Source organism: Podarcis bocagei (genome assembly GCF_964188305.1).
Source record: "Podarcis bocagei genome assembly, chromosome: 11".
Classification (NCBI taxonomy): domain Eukaryota; kingdom Metazoa; phylum Chordata; class Lepidosauria; order Squamata; family Lacertidae; genus Podarcis; species Podarcis bocagei.
Window position 1 is genome coordinate 29,549,505 of NC_138136.1, and position 19,379 is coordinate 29,568,883.

The 19,379-nt window shown below is 42.3% G+C and overlaps 2 long non-coding RNA genes across 4 annotated transcripts in view; one reads left to right on the forward strand and one right to left on the reverse strand.

The window, feature by feature from the left end:
* Window positions 1-19,379, reverse strand: part of LOC308596996 — a 493,319-nt gene that overhangs the window by 84,530 nt on the left and 389,410 nt on the right. For all 3 annotated transcript variants that reach the window (XR_014012772.1, XR_014012773.1, XR_014012774.1), the window contains 2 exons: window positions 12,904-13,045; window positions 12,212-12,287 (listed from right to left, as the gene is read on the reverse strand). This is a non-coding gene — a long non-coding RNA (uncharacterized lncRNA). The remainder of the gene's footprint in view (window positions 1-12,211; window positions 12,288-12,903; window positions 13,046-19,379) is intronic.
* Window positions 7,298-12,172, forward strand: LOC308597012. The gene is made up of 3 exons (XR_014012797.1): window positions 7,298-7,377; window positions 8,463-8,601; window positions 11,114-12,172. It is a non-coding gene; the product is annotated as an uncharacterized lncRNA (long non-coding RNA).

Sequence of the window (19,379 nt, forward strand, 5' to 3'; positions counted from 1 at the left end):
GGTGCCACCATTGCCATGATTCAGAAGAGGATGAAAGAAGGAGGAGATAATTTTGCCCTTGAGGTTGGCTGGCTGCATTTATGTTTTGTCCAGAGCTGAAAAATTGGATAGTAAGAGAAAATGAATAATGGTGTGGGGATGGGGTGGAAATGAAGAGAAATTTGTTTCCCCCCCTTAAAAAAACACTATCTGAGGAATCAATCACTTCTACATTGTTTCCTAATCTTTTACTTATGGTTCACATCTTTTACAATATGGTTCACAGGGGGAAAAGGAAGGGAAAAACCTTTTGTATTAAAAATGTCTTCCATGGGCCACCCTATTGTTTGCTGATAAGCCAGCCAAGTCAAAGATTTAATTCCATTGTCAAGACTGTTATTCTGCTGATAGAACAAGGAATGCCCTTCCATACAAAACCCCTTTAATAACTTTTCCTGAAGGCATATGGCACCAGCCCTGTTCTAGAAGCACACAAAGTACCATTTATCAAATATGCCATGAGTTTCAGAAGGAGTCCCACATTACGATCACATTAGAAAAATAGGTTAGGAACGTTTTTCTCCCTTTTCAGATCAGTCTTTCTGATCCAGTGTTTCTGTTTACTGTTCAGCTTTGGTACTTTCCTCTGATATAATTAGATACAAAGCCCTTTGGGGGTCAAAGACCTTGTCTTTTTGTTCATGACATTCTGCACAACATGCTGAACACCGATGGGGCCTATTAATAAGAAGAAATGATATGATGTGATTGGAGTCACTGGTTGCTATTTAGGCATTCAAGTGGTACAACTTCTCAGCACAGAATCATAAAATGGAAGAGTTGGAAGGGATCCCGAGGGCCATCTAGTCCAACCCTCTGTAATGCAGGAAGATGCAACTAAAGCATCTGTGACAGATGGCCATCCAACCTCTGCTTAAAAATCTACAGGGCAGGAGAGTCCACATCCTCCCAAGGGGTTGATCAGCTCTTACTGACAGAAAGTTCTTCCTGGTGTTTAGACAGAATCTCATTTTTTGTAATTTGAATCCATTGGTTTGGGCTCTACTTTCTGTAGTTCCATCTGCCATGTGACAAGCTGTAGGCACTTCAAGGTGGCTATCCTATCTCCATTCTCTCTTCTCTTTTCCAGTTTAAACATACCCAACTGCCTCAACTGTAGCTTATGGGTGGGTTGGTTGGTTGGTTGGTTGGTTGGTTGGTTAGTTGGTTGGTTTATTACAATTATATTCCACCGTTCCTCCAAGGAGCTCAAGATCCTCTATCCTTCCCATTTTGTCCTCATCAGAAGACATCACCAAAGGTTTATCTAGTCCAGCATTCATGGTCAGATGGGAGACCTCTCATAGTACTCTCCCTACTTTCAGTTCTGAACAACTGGTACCCAGAGACATATTGGCTTCAACAGTGGAGACAGAACATAAACTTTATGGCTAGTAACAACTGGTAGCCCTCTCCTCCATGAATTTGTCTAATCCTCTTTTAAAGCCATCCAAGTTGCTGACAATCACAACTTCTCTTGGAAGTGAATTCCATAGCTGAACTATGTGCTATGCAAGGAACTATTTTCTTTTGTCTGCAGCTGGCAGCTTCCCCTCCTTGTGTTGGCTTCCCACACAATTTAGAAGTCTGATTATACAGATGTCAGGTCCAGCTCTGTCCGGGCCTAGTACTTGGGGTTCCTGTGGAGGAGGAGCAGGCCCCACAGAAGATTTCTGCCCTGCCAATGATTTTGAGAATCCATTGGATCCAGGCATCCTAGGCCCTGGACCAGAAGCCTCAATACCAATTGCCTGGGTTCCTGGCTGGCTCTCAAAGTCCTTCATGTTACCCCCAGGGCCACTGGAACAGATGACACGGTAAGCCAGGTAGGAGCTTCAGGGCTGCCAGCAAAGTGCTACTTGGGAGGCAGGGGGAGATTGAAGAGGCACCTGCCTGGATCCAACACTTGCCTACCAGCTAGAAAGGGCTGGGGAGCTAGGAGCCTCCAGCTCCTACATAAGCTCTTGGTCTGAGCTGCTTAACTGCTGAAACTCAAAGCAAAGCAACACCTCACTGAACCAGATAAATAGACAGCAGGCATCCAAAGCTTAGAGAGCTTAAAAACATAGGAAGCTGCCTTATTCCAAGTCAAGCCATCAACCTATCAAGCTTATTATTGTCTACACTGACTGGCAGCGACTGTCCCAAGATTTCAGGCAGAACTCTTTCCAAGGCACCCACATCTGAATCAGGGACCTTCTGCATGCAGCTTATACTACTGAGCAACACACCTTCCCAAACACAGCTTTGGCAGGCTCTTCCTTCAGGCATTCAACCTGCAATGCTTGGAGGACACTGGTGATGGACAAGAGGGCATGACCCAATGAACATTTCCCTATTCTCACTCTTATGTGATTTGGGGCAGACAGGTTGAATGGGGTTTTTGTGTTCATCATTTACTCCAAAACTCATTTTCTCCCAGAAGTTCATAGATATTTTTCCATTTGTGATTTAAGTCAATACATTATTTTTTTAAAAAAATATAATTGTACAAGCTCTACTTTAGTTATTACACACCTTAAAACCCTTCCTTGGAATTTAGGTTTAGCATTAAGGTGGCTGGAATGTGGCTTAAAATGTTCCCTCTTCCACATCATTATTCATTGTTACAGTTTTTTTCAGGTCTGCTTTAAATTCTGCCCCATCGCTGCTCCATTTCCAACAATCCCTTCTAAGTAGAGCCACTTATCCAATAATAATCAAATCCAAGACAAATGCACCAACCTAGGATGTTCAAGAGGGTGTAAATTTAGGCAAAACAAACTTGGCTATATTTAGAAAAAACAGATGGGTACCCCATTGTATGCAACATATGATGCCGTAGCAAACAATTCTCAGATAATGCCAGCAACATGGTGATTTCATTGTACAAAATGAACTCCATATTTACTTATCATTGTGTGTCTTGCTTAATTCAATATCACCAAAAAAGAAGAAGAAAACAGAAAAACCCTCAGTTGATGCCTTGCTAGATCTGGCATTCAACACTTCCTTGCAATCATGAATTTACTAAAGCACATATGTTTTCACACATATCTCCAGCAGCAGAGCCAACCCTTTTAGTAATTACTGGACATTTTTATCACTGGTTGTGCTGGGCAATGAAAAATGCACTTTGGAAGTCTTTCACATACACAGAACATTATCAGCAATTTTTTGACTGTGCCCTTCGTACTTCTTTCTGATCCCAGCTTCCCAAAAGGATATTTACAACCCCCTGCTGCTGTAGTCTGGGCCTCACACTCTTAGGGACAAACTAAACTCAATACCATTCTATAGCTGTTGTGTTTAAAATGGAGACAGAAGGCAGGAGGACTTGACTCTGCATAAGACCTAGATGGGGGAGTGAGAGGGATTAAACCCTTCATTTGCATCAGGATCAGGGGTGAAGTGGGCCACACCCAGGACAGCAAAGCACAACCCATTTAGGTACATGGAACATCCAGATAATAAATGCACTATACAGTGGTACCTCGGGTTACATACACTTCAGGTTACAGACTCCACTAACCCAGAAATAGCACCTCGGGTGAAGAACTTTGCTTCAGGATGAGAACAGAAATCATGCTCTGGCGGTGCGGCGGCAGCAGGAGGCCCCATTAGCTAAAGTGGTGCTTCAGGTTAAGAACAGTTTCAGGTTAAGAACGGACCTCCAGAACGAATTAAGTACTTAACCCGAGGTACCACTGTATAGTTAAGTGTGCTAGCATTTAACGATAGGCAAATCTGCTTTTGGAATGCAAAAGAAATACCTTACAACATTAGGAAACTGGAAACCACTGTAGTTTCAGTAAACATTATTTAGAATTACTAAAAATAAAGATAGGAGGAGGAGGAACAAGTGCTTTTCTTTCCCTGTGGGATATCTGAGAACTTCACAATACTAAAGGTATACTCACCCAATGCAACTCATATGAAGATACAATTCAGCATTTTTAAGGTAATGCAGGACAGCCCACCCATGAGTCAAAATGAGACGACCACCTCAGGTGACAGGATCCACAGGGACACCAGGTCCAGCCTCCAAGGAATGCATTGGCCACTGCCACTGCCACTGCCATGTGCTCCTTGGAGATTGAATCTCCATCTTCCTCAACAGCCCCCCAATGTCGCCTCCATAAGAGATGTTGCTGGTCTCTTCCCACCCCTAGGGAGGAAATGGTGGAAGTTGACCTCTGATGGGTCTCCTGGGCTCTGCACCCAGCAGGACTGATTCAGAGTGAGCCCCTTTCCCCTTTCAATTTCCACTTCAACCATTGTTGTTGTTGTTTAGTCGTTTAGTCGTGTCCGACTCTTCGTGACCCCATGGACCAGAGCATGCCAGGCACTTCTGTCTTCCACTGCCTCCCGCAGTTTGGTCAGACTCATGTTTGTGGCTTCGAGAACACTGTCCAACCATCTCGTCCTCTGTCGTCCCCTTCTCCTTGTGCCTTCAATCTTTCCCAACATCAGGGTCTTTTCCAGGGAGTCTTCTCTTCTCATGAGGTGGCCAAAGTATTGGAGCCTCAGCTTCACGATCTGTCATTCCAGTGATTACTCAGGGCTGATTTCCTTAAGAATGGATGTGTTTGATCTTCTTGCAGTCCATGGGACTCTCAAGAGTCTCCTCCAGCACCATAATTCAAAAGCATCAATTCTTCGGCGATCAGCCTTCTTTATGGTCCAGCTCTCACTTCCATACATCACTACTGGGAAAACCATGGCTTTAACTTCAACCGTTAGGTAAGGTTAATTTGATCTCCCCCTTGTTCCTGATGTAGATATTCACTCTCCTCTTCCTCCCTGGCCAGTGGGCCAGGTGTGTGTGAAGAAGTCATTTTGTGGTTGTTCACCTGAGGTGCCAAAATGTCTTGGGCCAGCCCTAAGGTAATGCATATTTGTGGAAATAAATATTCTAGGCCTTTGGTATTAATCCAGAGTGAAATGAAACCAGGGATGGAATTTAACTCAAAAAAGTAGGCTTTGTTTCCTAAAGATGATGAGACTCCACAGTCAATCTTTCAGAATCGAGACTAGTACAGTGAACAGGCTGGGAAACCGTCACCTAGACTTATATTGTGACAAAGCTTCCTTGAAGCCCCATAGAACTTTTCTTCAGTGCATAGAACTGCTGATTAACTCAACTAGATGATCCAAACTGCTTTTGAGGGGGATCATGGTGACTGTGCCATAGACTGCATTAGCATGGAGTTGCAGATACGTAAAAGCGAGTCTTGTGATCACAATGCAATAAGACGTGCTGCTGCAAGCATGTGAATCTCCACTGAGAAACTATTGTCATGCCTGTGGGGACAGAATTTATATTATGTTTTCTATGCAAATGCTGTACATCTGCATGGAAGATGCAACACTTGCACACAGATTTTGAATCTGTGTATCAGCTCTGATAAATTTGTTTTGAAATCAAAGGATTATAAACTGGATTCTTTGTCATCTCCCTTCTGTCTGGTTACTTTAATAATAGAGACCATTAGCACTGATGAGGTGTTGCTGTTATGTAATTAGCTGGAAGTGGAATTAAAATGGAAGTTCCACAAAATGCTTAATGCGTTAGCTAGTTCCCCCCCTCCCCTTTCTTTCTCTAACAAGGAATTAAAAAGCATCAACCGCATCTGGAAATATTTCCTTTAGGGGAACAGTTTTTATTTTGACATTTAGGGTAGTGACAGATTCATTCATAGTTTTAATTTGATCATACTGTTCACCCCTACAATTAGCCTCTGACTTGAAATTCTCAATTGTCAGTGATGTAAGCTCACCCCTTGAACTTTCTGAGAAGTTCATTCGTTCATAAAAGCAACAAGTGCTGGTATCAAATTGTAGGCTATAGTTAAGAAGGCTGAACAGCTAAATAACTGGAAAAACAAAAACTGTGCAGATCATATGATCAGTTTTTCATGATCTGCAAATGTTTGTTTCTGATCACATAATTAGGCATGTAGACACTCAGACCAAGGAGCCAATGAAATTTCCAATATGTTCAAAGAATGACTTCAGTTGTCAATGATGCAAAGAGACACCTGATGCCATAGACTATGGCTGCAAACACACATTTTACTAAAGATCCAATGGAGCTTGAGTACTTGCTTTTTCTATACACAATCTAGATTTATTGCATTTTTGGGGGGGGGGAGGTTCTTGAGAAACTGATTTCATTCTGAAAATAAAATCTCATTACAGATGCATTCTGCAACACCCTGTGGTGTGTCCATTTGAATACAGATGACAACAGAAGCTCCCAGCAATGGCGGGGGCCAGTGTATCTGCATGCGCCCAATGGTGTTGTGGGTGGGCATGTACTAAGGACTCAGCTACATGAGTAAAGAAAAAGCGTTGTAAATACATTATAACACTGTGACACCACATGGTGCTGTGGAGTTCCATCTTTCGGCAACATGATTTCTCATTATGAAGTTTACAACTCTTTTTCCTGAAACGTTTTTTTGATGTGTCTAGATCCAGCCTAAGATCGCAATCAACACTTCCTTGTTCATTCACCATAGGCATGTGCACGGAGGAAAATACATGGATAACCTATTCAAGTGGAAGCTTTTCAAATGCATATCAAGTGACCTTATAGTTGGCAGGATCTAGAATCAATCTAGATTGAAAGCACCATGTTGAAGATGACCGTGAATGTTTCTGGACTGAGAAAAAGGGCGTACAAATGGGTTAGTTTCCGATCCAGCTACAACACATTTAGCATCCATTTTGTTTTAACTTTGGGAGCTTCTGGCTGCCAGATGGTGCTGTGGGGCAAATGCTATCACTGGCAGGAGCACTGCCTCTGTGTCACGGTACCAATTCATGCCTAAGACCTATTTTGCTCCTAGTTTTTTTGCTCTCATATCATAAACTCACAAAGAACACTTTCCCCAAGAGTATTCTTTCTGCAGAGAACTGAACATATGCCTTAAGAACAGCTTCTTTCCCATCAATCCTGATGTTGATGGGCCATCACACACTAACGTCCAAACATGAGATATGCGTTCGGCTTTTTTTTATATAAAAAAATATAAGCCCTCTGAATTTCTCATTGAAAGTGTTGGCAGTCAGCCCATCATTTGAAAGTGAAGAAAACATCTTGATTTAACATCTGAGCAGGGATTTTTTTAAAAAAAAATATTCATTCTTTCATTCGTTCTTTTTAATCTGTAAACAATTGGACCATATGTACTGTGACGGAAACATGAAGGCTTGTGACAGAATACTATTTAAGGAACCTAGTGCTTAATTGCTTCTCTTGATTAGCTGAAAAGGAATCTACATGCCCAGTTCCGAAGCTCTGATGAAAATATATAGAGTTGTTAAAAAATGGTTCTTCAGTGGAAAATTCAGGTAGGAGCAAAATGTGTATGTGTGTGTGTGCGTGCTGCAGTGTTCAGTCAAGTAGTTGGTTAAATACATTGATTTAAAACATTTTAATTAATTAAAAAGGAAGCTCTGACTAATCAGTTGGCAGAGTTTTTATTAGTTATAATACAAGCAGTTATGAAAATTGCAGATGCAATTGTAAGCACTCTATTAATAGACATGCCTTTGTATGTTAAAGAGAGACAGAAAGCTTTTTTTACCATGGTACCTGCTGTAACACATGCATTTCTCCAGGGCAACAAAGTAGGCTTTTTTTTGCTTTAGAACTATTGTTATTCTCCAATGAAAATTTATGCAGATTTATATCAATTGGTTTATCTATTCATTAAAACTCATTGGTTTAAGTGACTAATGCTGCAATCCTCTACACCAGGAATGGGGGTTTTCCTTCCTTTTGGCAGTGTTTTGTACCTACAAGTTCCAGATCATCAGATTATTTATCTATTTATTTAATTAATTAATTTCTATACCGCTCTATACCTGAAGGTCTCAGGGCGGTTCACATAAAATATCGAATACATAAAATCAAAACAAAACCAACAACCCAATAAAAGAAAACCCCCCAAAGAACCAGCATTTTTTTTAAAAAAGGGTATAGGATATAGATCAAGTCAGGCAAAGGCTGATGTCATTGTGATGTCAAGTGACTGCCAGGGCTTTGCACTGAAAATGCTGCTAAAATGGATAAAAACTTTGTTTCAGCAGCACCTTGCAAGATACTTCAAAGTCCAGACTTAAGGACTTCAACACACAGCCAAACTGAGCAGGACTTAACTTCGCAGACAATCAATCCTGCTCATCGAATCATAGAACTGTAGAGTAGAAAGGGACTCCAAGCTTCATCTAGTCCAACCCTCTGCAATGAAGGAATCACAGTTAAAGAATCTCTGACCGATGGCCATCCAACCTCTGTTCAAAAACTCCAGTGAAGGAGAGTCCATCACCTTCCAAGGGAATCTGTTCCACTGTTGAATAGCTCTTCCTTACGGAAAGTTCTTCTGAATGTTTGTCAAAACCTCATTTCTTGTCATTTGGATCTATTGATTTAGGTCCTCCCCTCTGAAGCAGTAGGGAACATCTGGTTCCACCATCCATCTGACAGCCCTTCAGATGTGGGACTGCCCTTGTATCTGGACCAGAAGCTGCAACTGATGCAGGATGCAGTGGCCAGAGTGCTCACAGGAGCAGGTTAGTGGCAGCATGTTACTCCTTTGCTGAGAAAACTGCACTGGTTGCTGATTTGCTGTTGGAACAGATTCAAGGTCATTGAGTTGACTCAACAAAGCCTTATACAACTTGGGTCCAAACTACACTGAAGACTGCCTTATTCCTTCTACTCCACAGTGATCCCTGAGATCTTCTATTGGGGTATTTTTGGTGCCCCACCCACGCTGCACAGTTTTGATTGGCTTCTTCCAGGGACTGAGCTTTCTTTATGGCAGGCTCTGCTATGTGAAACTCGTTGTTAACTCATTGTTAATAGAAATCTGCCAGGAGTCACCCCTGCTCTCTTTTGTTGTTGTTGTTTAGTCGTGTCCGACTCTTCGTGACCCTATGGACCAGAGCACTCCTGCCTTCCACTGCCTCCTGCAGTTTGGTCAAACTCATGCTGGTAGCTTCGAGAACACTGTCCAACCATCTTGTCCTCTGTCATCCCCTTCTCCTTGTGCCCTCCAGCTTTCCCCACATCAGGGTCTTTTCCAGGGAGTCTTCTCTTCTCATGAGGTGGCCAAAGTATTGGAGCCTCAGCTTCACGATCTGTCTTTCCAGTGAGCACTCAGGGCTGATTTCCTTAAGAATGGAGAGGTTTGATCTTCTTGCAGTCCATGGGACTCTCAAGAGTCTCCTCCAACTCCTCCTCCTCCTCCATAATTCAAAAGCATCAATTCTTCAGCGATCAGCCTTCTTTGTGGTCCAGCTCTCACTTCCATACATCACTACTGGGAAAACCATAGCTTTAACTATACGGACCTTTGTTGGCAAGGTGATGTCTCTGCTTTTTAAGATGCTGTCTAGGTTTGTCATCGCTTTTCTCCCAAGAAGCAGGCGTCTTTTAATTTCATGACTGCTCTTTTAGACGTCTTCTAAAAACTGTATAGTTCAGACATGCCTTAAGAATTACTTTTTTTTTAACCAACCAGTTTTTATTGACATCTAACTGCTGCTTTTATCAATGTTATTACTGTTGATTTGCATTTTTATGTTGTACATTGCCTTACTATATTTCCCATGGAAGTGTGGTTTGTAAATATTTATGAATAAATGTGTGACCCAGGTTGTTGTAGTGTGGCATACATGGGAGTGCATTTTAGCTTAACCTATGGCACTTGGTCCATAAACAGAATGAACTTCAGGCTTCTTAAGTCCCAGAGCTTAAAGTGCAACTTCTTTTTTTACTAAGCTAGGTTCTAGATTATAAATGTGGTCAAACAGATGAAAGGTGGGCATCTAGAATTAGCAAGAAATGTGACACATGATGATAGATAGATAGATAGATAGATAGATAGATAGATAGATAGATAGATATAGAGATACACACACAGAGAGTGCTTTTTTCTAAAAGAATGTTTAAGGGTACTCTCATTTTGAATCAAAGAAAATCACAATTTTATAGTGCAAATTGGGGGGAGAATAAATACAGTACAGTGGTACCCCGCAAGACGAACGCCTCGCGAGACGAAAAACTTGCAAAACGAAAGGTTTTTTTGTTTTCGAGTTGCCTCGCAAGACGAATTTCCCTATGGGCTTGCTTCGCAAAACGAAGCTTGCCCCGCAAGCTCCGGGGACAGCGGGTCTTCCCGCTGTCCCCGGACCTCTTTTGAAGCAAGGGGCGGCGTGGAGAAGCGATCTCCCCGCAGCCCCTTGCTTCAAAAGAGGTCTGGGGACAGCGGGGAAGAAGCGATCTTCTCCCCGCAGCCCCAGGTCCGGGGACAGCGGGAAGCGTTTCCCGCTGTCCCCGGACTTCTTTTGAAGCAAGGGGTGGCGGGGAGAAGCCTGCCCCTGCCGCCTGGCTTCGGAACGAAAGTCTTTGCTCCCCCCTGCCTGCCTGTCCCGGAGGGCTTTTGAAGGCAGGCGGGGGGGGGGAGCAAAGACTTTCGCCCCCCGCCCGCCTTCAGAAGAGGTCCAGGACCTCTTCTGAAGGCGGGCGGGGGGCAAAAGTCTTTGTCCCCCCTGCCTGCCTTCCCAGGGGCTTTTAAATCACCCCGGACAGCAGAGAAGTCCTCCGCTGTCCCGGGGCGATTTTAAAATGCCGCCCGCCAGCATTTTAAGATCGCCCGGACAGCGGAGAAGTCCTCCGCTGTCCCGGGGTTTTTTAAAATGCTGGGGGTGGGAAGAAAAGCCCTTGTCCCCCCCCCCCAGCCTTCAGAAGAGATCCGGGGACAGACTGTCCCCGGACCTGGTCTGAAGGCGGTTTCCCTAGGAACGCATTAATTGATTTTCAATGCATTCCTATGGGAAACCGTGCATCGCAAGACGAAAAACTCGCAAGACGAAGAGACTTGCGGAACGAATTAATTTCGTCTTGCGAGGCACCACTGTAAATGGACAAAAGTATGAAAATTCACAAAATGTGAATATTCATGTGTGTGTGTGTGTGTGTGTGTGTGTGTGTGTGTGTTTCGTGTATTATGGGGTCTCTAGATCACCTATCTTAATAACAATAAATTGATGGTATTTGTTGTACTTGATTCTACTAAAGGAAACCTGTTCCTAGATGAAATGTGTGCACACTTCCCCACAACTTCCATGGGATATCTCTGACAGCAAGGGGACAGTACACTTTGGACCCATCAACAGAGGACAGTGAAGGGATCTGCCTTTTGCCTTTTGCTTCTCCTGAACCTGAATTCCTTGCTTGAAGACCAAGTTCACATTTTTCTCTTTGTTGAATAAATCTTACAATTCCATTATTTAATACTGTTGATGCTTTCACAACCTCAATACAAAGCCTGGCCCCAAACATCCACTGCTGAGCCATCACTAAAGCCAAAATATAGATTGACCTGGTTCACATGGAATGCTAAACCAAACCATGACTCAATATGCACATGGAAGCCTGGTGGTTCTGGGGAAGAGATCATGGCTGCTGCACTCCTTCTCTGGTCCACCTGCTGCTGAGCAACCCAAGACTAAGCCATGGGTTGGCTTCACAGGTGGATTTGCTCTTAGTGTGCTGCTCATTGATTGCATCAAAGGGTCAAATCATGAACCCAGATTCAGCAGACCTGTTAGCCAAATCATGGCTGAAGCCCTGAGTAACACATTTTAACCCCAGGTAAGATGGCAGCAGCTGGAGTGCTTCTTCCACAGTCTTTGTTCCAGGAACCCATACACTTCTGCATACAATACAAACCATGGTTTGTGTTCATGTTATGTGCAAACTTTGCCCCTGTCTCATCACCAACTATTTAGCATACAGTTGTTGTTCTTCAAAATGGTGATAGATTTGTGCAATTGTCCCAAATTCTCAGTTGTCCTTGTTCATACCCCATGCTTCCACTTGGGTACTAATACCACCCAACACAGCTATTCTAGCGTATATGCCGAAAGGCATATAATATCCAGTATCTGAAGACGTTGTTAGCTGATAACTCAAGCAAACTGAATTCTTGTCATTCGGGGATGGGGAAATACAAAATTGTGAAAGACTTCGGAACATTATTACACAATATCTTCCACTTATATAACATATGAGTCGATATACAAATAAGCATGTGCCTGCCTTAAGGATAAAGACATTTTCGTGCATGACTAAAATATGAAGACTGATAAATAATTTTAATATTTCTGAACTTACTGTTTGGAGTGCCATACAGAAATGCGAAAATAAAATGCATTTATCTCTTTGTCTCTTCCACTTTCTTGCAATTAATCTGTTAGATATGGGTGAAAACAGTACAGTATTCACATTATTATTTCCATTTAACAAAACTGTAACTTATCTCTCTAATATACAACCTTTTACCAACGCAAGGAAAAATAACCATCTTCGATGCACGAACATTAGCATTCTTAATTGATCACTGCTGAGCAAACACCACTTTTGGAAATAGCTTTTTAAAAACAACAATATTTTTAACAACATGTTAATGGCATCGGTATCAGTTCTTGTGAGCTTCTGAAAGGAGAGAGATCATTATTTTTCTCACCTCTAGATTTGCAGTCCCCAACCCCCACTGATAAGATAATTTTGAACATCGAATCTTAACTCTGAAATTAGCTACATGTTTAGCCTCAACTGATTGACAGTACTCATTAACATGAATGTAAAGCTTTAATATTTAAAATCTGCATTTTATTAATATTTCATACGGGGTCATAGGTAATGTCCATGTGTGAGAGATAGAAATGGAAGGAGGAGATAGCAGAGGAATCCAATTCAATTACTTCTCCCCCTAATTGCAAATGACTTCAAAGATTGAGGTACTCTCCCTCCTCCATGACCTTAGTGCGTATGCTAGACTTCATTAGGAAACACTTTTTTTGTACCTGTCAGTAATCTCATTCTAATGTGGGTGGTCAGGTTGGGAACAGGATCATTGCAGAATTCATTGAGGTTGGGAATTGCCTCGGAGGCAAGGTCCGGGTGACATGGCTCAAGTTGGTGGCAAGGTCAAATCTTAGTGCTGGACTGAGAAAAGAAGGTAAAGTATTATTTGTCATTTTTGTAGAATGTGTTCATGGCACAATATGAATAATCTATACAGTGGTACCTCGGGTTACATACACTTCAGGTTACATACGCTTCAGGTTACAGACTCTGCCATCCCAGAAATAGTACCTTGGGTTAAGAACTTTGCTTCAGGATGAGAACAGAAATCATGCTCCGGCAGCATGGCAGCAGCAGGAGGCCCCATTAGCTAAAGTGGTGCTTCAGGTTAAGAACAGTTTCAGGTTAAGAATGGACCTCCGGAACGAATTAAGTTCTTAACCCAAGGTACCACTGTAATCCCTAAAATCTTGCATGGAAACTCAACATCACCCTCTGAGCCAAGGTGGAAAAGAGATTTTTTTGAGGAAAAGGGAAGGAGATAGGGGTGCTGTTGTCCTTTTGAGGGTGTCCAAAGGACTCCCATCCCACTACTGGAACAAGCTGCATTGGTAAATCAAGGTATCTAGAGGCTGGCTCCATCTGCACTATACATTTAAAGCAGTATCATGCCACTTTAAACACTTATGACTTCCCCCAAGAATCCTGGGAACCATAGTTTGTTAAGGGTGCCAAGAGTTGTTAGGAGACTTCTATTTCCCTCACAGAGCTACACTTCTCAGAGCGGTTTAAGCAGGGCCGGATTTAGGTTTGATGAGGCCCTAAGCTACTGAAGGTAATGGGGCCCTTTATATGTCCAACTGTCCTTTGTCAACAACAAATTGTCATCATTTTTTTGTGTCGAATATAGGCTATAGGGTAATTTATGGACCTAATAGGTATCTAAAGCCATTTGCCGCTGTTGCTGTATGTAGGTTTTATTTTATTTGTTTTTCATTTTACATTTTGGAAATGTACATCCAGTTTCTTTTCCTTAATTTTTTTGGGGGGCTCCCAAGAGAGTGGGGCCCTAAGCTATAACTTGTTTAGCTTATATGTAAATCCGGCACTGGGTTTCACCAGCAATCCCTTTTCTGGGAATTTAAGCTCTGCGAAGGGAATGGGGCCGCCTAAGAACTCTCAACACCCTTAACAAACTACACCTCTCAACATTTTGGATCTTGTACTCTCAGTTTACTGATATACTTCTCATATTACTACCCTTTTAATACCATCTATTCTCTAGTTAAGTACTCTCTATATATTTGAAATGGCTGCCTAGTAAGAGAACACCCTTGGGAAATGGAGTAAAGGCTCTCCTTGGACCTAGTCAATAACATGAGTACTTTCCCTCTCTTGTTAGCAGCTTCTCTCCTGAGATTCCCTTTTAAAATGCATCTTGGGAATAGCAGAGACAAGTGACCTCAGTAACATGGGGCATCAGAGCACACATGGATCAGGAGTTAAATACTCTAGGTCCAAAGTTATTATTATTATTTTGCTCTGCTTAGTATTCCATACCCAGATTTTGCATAGGAACATCAGGGAGGCATACATGTTTCTAAGGCTGGATCTAGACACATCAAAGAAGCATTTCAGTTAAACGTGTTGTAAATCTAAACAGGGAAATCCAGTGTGCAAAAATGGGACTCCACAGCACCATCTGGTGGCACAGTGTTCTGTCACATATATAACACATATAAATCACTTTTTCTTTACCAATCTAGCAGAGTTCTCAGTACACTGATTGACACAACTGCTTGGACAGAACAATCAGTGAAATTCAGCTAAAGGACAATTGAGATTGTTATCAAACTTGGTTCCTGAACAGCTTAGTTGTCGAACAAATCGGTTCTAGAATGCTGCAAACCGTTTTGTGAATGTTTTTTGGAAGCTCAACACCATTGGATTGGAAGCTTCTGCAGCCAATCGGAAGCTGCACCTTGGTTTTCGAATGGTTTCGGAAGTTGAATGGACTCCCAGAATGGATTAAGTTCGAAAACCAAGGTACCACTGTACAGCCCAACATTTTTGGGTTGTGTCCCCACCCCCATTGATTCTTTTCTCAGCTTCTAGTAGCTGAGAATTGCATACCATTATTTGAAATAATTTACTCTGTGGACAAATGATACAATTTCCTTCAGCCTATAAGATATAACCCCAAACATTGCAGGCATAGTAAATATGTATGTTTTAGAACAGGAAGAAACAGAAAATGAATGCCAGCCAGAACATTTACAATATGCACTGTTTAAAGAAAAAAATGTGTTTGATCTTTGGCAAGTTCCCTGACTTTGAACTGACACTAGACAAATGATTATGGAGACAAGATTTGTGAAAAGCTTACTCCTCCACTCGTGGACTCCTGCATTTGGCTTTACTGCCAACATTCCTGACCGTGTAGGAACTTTGTCCCCCTCACGTGCAAGTAAGGTCAATTATTTTTGGTATATTAAAAAAGGAAGGGGGGAGGGGTTTTCAACCACGGAGCCTCAAATTAATTTAACACACATTGTAATGGGTTCTAAAATAACAGCATTTTAACTGGGGAGTTCATTAAGCATTTTCGCAAATGCATAACCATTATTTTGCTTAGTCAGATGTTTCCTCAAAGGAGACTTCATTCACTTTAACTGCAGAATGTGCACGGCGAATAAAGCAATTTAGGGTTTTTTATTTACATTTTACCACTGATACTGCTTTATGCGGGGGTGGGGTGGGGATAAGTTGCAAAAGAACAAAGGCACTGTTAGTCAGCATTTACTTCCCAGATATCAAGGCTTCTTTTTGCTTAAAGATACTGTGGTGAGGCTTTCTTTCCAGGTGGGGGGAGTTAGGCTATATGCCCGAGTCCCTTCTAATTCCTGGATCCTGCAAAGATTCAGTTGTTGGAATAACCAGTTCATCTTCTTGGTAATTGCCTAAGTATGGGTTGTTAGGGTAATAATGGAAATGGCTCTGTACCATAGGGCAAATGGGTGGGTCTCCCTCCCTCAACTGGCTTGGAGTTAGAAGGATTAAACCAGAGATGAGGTGTGTGTGAGCTGGTTGAGAAGCAGGCTGCAGGCAGAAGCCTGAGAAGAAGAGACATGCTTGATTTCTGCTTGAATCCAAGTCTGTGGTTATGGGAGAAGCAAGACCTTCTTGGGGTGTTGATGCTGTCTCTCCATTGTAGGTTCAGGTTGTAAGGTAAAGGGACCCATGACCGTTAGGTCCAGTCGCAAACGACTCTGGGGTTGCAGCGCTCATCTCTCTTTACTGGCTGAGGGAGCAGGCGTTTGTCTGCAGACAGCTTTCGGGTCACGCGGCCAGCATGACTAAGCTGCTTCTGGAGAACCAGAGCAGTGCATGGAAACGCCGTTTATCTTCCCACGGGAGTGGTACCTATTTATCTACTTATACTTGACGTGCTTTCAAACTGCTAGGTTGGCAGGAGCTGGGTCCAAACAATGGGAGCTCACCACGTTGCAGGGATTCAAACTGCCAACCTTCTGATCGGCAAGCCCTAGGCTCTGTAGCTTAGACCACAGCATCACCCACATCCCAGGTTCAGGTTGTACATATGTGTAAAAAAAGCCATCTATCATGTAGACACCACAGTCTCCACTGTCCCTCATTCCAAGGAAACTGAACCTTTGGTAAGAGTGTGTGCATGCAGCAATACAGTAGGTTAGCTTCAGAGTAGGGTAGAATTGTTAGATGTACAGGAACTTTTAAGGGATCTGTAATCTGAGTAATAACCCCAGATTTCAGCAAATCCAGTTTTCCCTTGTCTCCCTGTTCTGATTACAGTAAACCAGCTCAGCCAGTATTGCTGTGACTGTTATTTTCAAGCCCAGCAAGAGCAGCTGACATCCTTGGGTGGTGACCAAGGGACTCTCTTTTCTTATGCTTCCATGAGTGCTAGGCAGCTTTCATTATAATTGCCCACAACTGGAGTGCCATTAGCTGTATGAATGTGTTTTGCATATAACGCATACCCATGTGCAGACTGGAACAAGGCCATGCCTAGCTATATTTATCTGCTTATTTGTCTACCTTGTTTATCTATCCATCTACACATACACACTTTTATGTCAGTACGCAGATAAATACGGACTGATAATTCTACTCTGGCAGCTTTGCCAGTGCTGAATCTGCAGCTCCGATATGATGAATACAAAACCAAAGGTGAACCAACAAATAAATCGCAGCAATAATCACCAATCTAATCTTTTAGTTTTCTTTGTTCAAAGGGAAACATATAGGCAACATAAACTCTTCACCAAATTCAGATGGCTTGAGGGATCAAATTTGGCCACTACAATAGCTACAGAGAGATGCATATCAAATGAATATGTAAATGGAATTGCTAATTCATCTTTTAGTAACTAACCAATGAAATAAAAAACCCAAAATCTTTTGTATGGTTTCTGAACCTGGCAAATCATGGTCACAGTTTTTTGTTTTAAAAAAACCTTTTGGGAAACCTTTAAGCTGATCTTGACTTCCTTGAGTGCTTGCCTAAGTTCCATTAGAGCTTTCCTCATAGCCATGACACTAGATGATATATCTATGCTGTAGCATCAAGCAGTCAGAATTTGTATTTTAGTATGTTTTATTTGTTCATTCATTTGATAGTGATTGGATTTTTGCCTTACTACAATTACATAGCATCAGCACAGGATTTGGGCAAAAAAAGCCTTCTCTCCCCCTAAAACCAACATAATCTTCTGTGTCGGAAGATCTGGATGTTCTTGATTGAGACATGATTTAAAGTGATTGCTCTAAGATGCTTATGTCAGGCCCTGCTGAAGAGGCAAAATACAGTTTTGCATATGCACCCGGTGTCATTTCATCTAGTTCTGGTGTTCGTGGGCACCTTTGAGTGTATATATGAGAGGCGGAAGAGAAGACCACTAAAGGAGATGAGAAGATGCCTAGAGTCCTAGAGGAGAATGAATGATTGCATGCAGTCTGATCCTAAGCAGAGTTATGCATGCTTAAGGCCAATGCTTTTCCAATTAAATGTTCAAAATACTAATGAAAGAATGTTATTGCATTAAAAAAGGTCTACATCAGTGGACCAGGATGTGGAAGACCAGGGTTCAAATACCCACTGAGCCATTAAAAAGCTTGCTGGATGACCTTGGGCCAGTCACAGTCTCTCAGACTAAGCTGCCTCACAGGGTTGTGAGAATCAAATGAGCTTTCATTTATTTCCCAGGCTGTGCTTTGAAGTCCCAAGAATCTGGCCTTCAAAGCGTAGTGTCACCTGAGGTCATAGTGATGTCAGGTGATTGCCAGATGGGTGCCACCCTTCAGCTGTCATATTTGGTCCACCAGGGGTAGGGAGATAAGGATCTGGGGCCTGCTAACCAGAAAAGATTCCCTACCCTTGTTATATTTGTTAAGTCAGTGTAAATAAGCAGCAAAATCCTCAGCATGGTTTGCAATTATAGAGCCACCCATTTGTGACTAAAGGGTAAAACAATCTGTCAGTCAGAATTGCCCTATTTAAAATTAGGAGCAGTGTTTGGTGAACTAACTAACCTATCAAAACAAAAACTTTTTTGCTTTGCTTCATGTATCTTGAACTAGCATTGCTAACTGACAATCCTAATCCTAAGATCCTGACTAGAGAGAAGCATGTCAGAGTCCCATTCACAGCTACAATGCTGCTCAGGAGTAAGGTAGGACCTCTAAGTGAACCAGGAACCCTTTCATGCAACAGACTTTACCACCAGGTTAGACTACGGCAATGCATTGTACATAGGGCTGCCTTTGAAGACAAGTTTGGAAACTACAGCTAATGCAAGATGTGTCAGCAATTTCAACGCAAGCTTAGGTATTTATTTCAGGCATTTATATGCTATTCAGTATTCAGAATCTCTAAGCCCTTCCTCCCAGGCACGATGCAGCAGGATTTCTAAACTCCCTCTTTCTGGGGCGGCCCTTCCAAACTCCTTGAAAAACCACTGGTGAAACACAGAGGGCGTTTCGCCAGCTGCTTTTGACACATTGGAAGGAGGTGCTGTGAGGTGAAAAGCCACAAAGTACTGAAGAGCAAACCCTTGCTTGAATGCCCTAAAAGGGATTTTGCAACCTGTATCTAATCTGTCATACTGGTTTCATGAGAGGGAAGCAGGGAAGGGGTGCTTTGGATTATAAGTGACCCAATACAAGGTCAAAAAAGGCGTAAGAAAAAGTGAAGGGGAGAAAATCCTGTTTGACTTTGGGATAAAAAAAATAAGCATGGTGAAAACTTGTGGAGTAAAAGACTGGGAACTAGACTCATGCACTATGGATAAACATAGAAGGATTAATAAGATACCACCCAAGTAAATCATACAGGAAGGAAGGAAAGCAAGTGCTGTGCTTAGCTGAGGCAACAAAACAGCCTGATTAACAAGATGAAGTGCTGCTGGATGATCAGCAACAAGGAGGAAATATAGCC